General features: G+C 38.9%; 1 protein-coding gene across 5 annotated transcripts in view; it reads left to right on the top strand.

The window, feature by feature from the left end:
* LOC126397128 (epidermal growth factor receptor substrate 15-like 1) overlaps positions 1-2,619 on the top strand; it is a 122,348-nt gene that overhangs the window by 86,179 nt on the left and 33,550 nt on the right. The window lies entirely within an intron of this gene.

The raw sequence follows: 2,619 nt of genomic DNA, 5'->3' as shown, positions 1-2,619 counted from the left end.
GAGAGAAGGTGCCCAGTGTATTATAGGAGGTCCCCTGGCAGACTAGGCCTAAGTCAGCCTAACTAGGGGCTGATACAAGGCAAGCCTGAGCCGGCCCTAACTATAAGCTTGATCAAAGAGGAAAGTCTTAAGTCTAGTCTTAAATGTGGAGACGGTGTCTGCCTCCCGGTCCGCAACAGGAAGATGATTCCACAGGAGAGGAGCCTGATAGCTGAAGGCTCTGGCTCCTGATCTACTTTTGGAGACTTTAGGGACCACGAGCATCTGCATTCTCAGAGCGCAGTGTTCTGGTGGGATAATATTGCACTATGAGCTCTTTAAGATATGATGGAGCCTGACCATTTAGAGCTTTAGAAGTTAACAGTAGGATTTTAAATTCAATTCTGGATTTTACAGGGAGCCAGTGCAGAGAAGCTAAAACAGGAGAAATATGATCTCGTTTCTTAGTTCCTGTTAGTACACGTGCCGCTGCATTCTGAATTAGCTGGAGAGTTTTTAAAGACTTATTAGAGCTACCTGATAATAGTGAGTTACAGTAATCCAGTCTCGAGGTAACAAAAGTGTGGACCAATTTTTCTGCATCTTTTCGGGTCAGGATAGGCCTAATTTTTGCAATATTACGCAGATGAAAAAATGCAGTCCGTGAGGTTTGTTTTAAATGAGAATTAAAAGACAAATCTTGATCGAATATTACTCTGAGGTTTCTTGCGGTAGTGCTAGAGGCCAGAGCAATGCCATCTAGAGAAACTATGTCATCAGATACGAGCAATGCCATCTAGAGAAACTATGTCATCAGATACAGAGTCTCTGAGTTGTTTGGGAACAAGAACAATAACTTCAGTTTTGTCTAAATTTAACATCAGGAAATTGGTGCTCATCCAGGTTTTTATGTCTTTATGGCAGTTATGAAGTTTAGTTAATTGACTACTTTCTTCTGGCTTCATCGATAAATACAACTGTGTATCATCCGCATAACAATGGAAATTTACAGAGCGATTTCTAATGATGTTACCTAAAGGAAGCATATAGAGAGTAAATAGGATTGGTCCGAGCACAGAACCTTGCGGAACTCCAAAACAAACTTTAGTACGTAAGGATGATTCATCATGAACATGAACAAACTGAAAATGATCAGATAAATAAGATTTAAACCAGCTTAGTGCAGAACCTTTTAGGTCAATTAAATGTATCAGTCTCTTTAGCAGAATTCGATGGTCAATTGTGTCAAATGCCACACTAAGATCTAATAAAACAAGTACAGAGACAAGTCCTTTGTCTGAAGCAATCAGAAGGTCATTTGTAATTTTAACTAGTGCTGTCTCAGTGCTATGATGCACTCTAAATCCTGATTGAAATTCCTCAAATAAATTATTATCATGGAGAAAATCACACAGCTAGTCTGCGACTACTTTCTTAAGGATCTTTGAAAGAAAGGGAAGATTAGATATTGGTCTATAGTTAGCTAACACCTCTGGATCCAGGGTGGGCTTTTTTAGGAGAGGTTTAATTACAGCTACGTTAAAAGACTGTGGTACATAGCCTGTTAATAAGGATATATTGATCATATCTAATATATAAGTGTTAACTAAAGGTAAGACTTCCACAAGTAGCCTAGCCGGGATGGGGTCTGAGACACGTTGATGATTTAGATGAAGAAATCACTGTAGTCAATTCTTGAAGAGAAATCGGGGAGAAGCAATCTAAATATATATATTAGGTCTTACAGCTGTGTTTGAGGGCAGATAGGTTCTATCTAAGGACAGGAGGTCATGAATTTTGCCTCTAATAGTTATAATTTTAAATTAAATAATCATTAAAAAAGCTCATAAAATCATTACTGCTAAGGGCTAAAGGAATACAAGGCTCAACAGAGCTGTGACTCTCAGTCACCCTGGCTACAGTGCTGAAAAGAAACCTGGGCATTGCGGAGGCCCCTCTTATACGTTTTGAGACTGTCTGCTCAGATTAAACGAGATTCTTCCAGTTTGGTTAATTGCCAATTCCTTTCACATTTTTGCGATATTTGTTTTAACTTATGGGTTTGAGAGTTATACCAAGGAGCGAACTTTCTTTGCTGTGTTAACTTCTTTTTAAGAGGTGCTATGGAGTTGAGTGTTGTTCGCAGCAAGCCTACGGCGCTATCGAAAAGATGATTAATTCGGGAGAGGTTAAAGTCAGTACGGGAAACCTCTGTTACTGAAGGACATGATATTAAATTTAACGACGGAGGAATCATTTCCTTAAATTTTGCGACAGCAGTATATAATAAACATCTAGAATAGTAACTGTAGCTGAGTGGTGTGTAATCGAGTAAAAAGAAATCAAAAGTAATCTGTGGAAAGACTTGTTAGATTATCAATTTCAACTCCATACGTCAGAACTAGATCGAGGGTATGGTTAAAACAATAAGTGGGTTCATGTACACCCTGACTGAAGCCAATGGAGTCTAATAATTCAATTCAATTCAATTTAATTTATAAAGCCCAATATCACAAATCACAATTTGCCTCACAGGGCTTTACAGCATACGACATCCCTCTGTCCTTATGACCCTCGCAGCGGATAAGGAAAAACTCCCCAAAAAAACCCTTTAACGGGGAAAAAAAACGGTAGAAACCC

Source organism: Epinephelus moara, chromosome 10 (genome assembly GCF_006386435.1).
Source record: "Epinephelus moara isolate mb chromosome 10, YSFRI_EMoa_1.0, whole genome shotgun sequence".
In the NCBI taxonomy this organism is placed as follows: domain Eukaryota; kingdom Metazoa; phylum Chordata; class Actinopteri; order Perciformes; family Serranidae; genus Epinephelus; species Epinephelus moara.
This window is presented reverse-complemented; position numbering and strand designations above follow the sequence as displayed.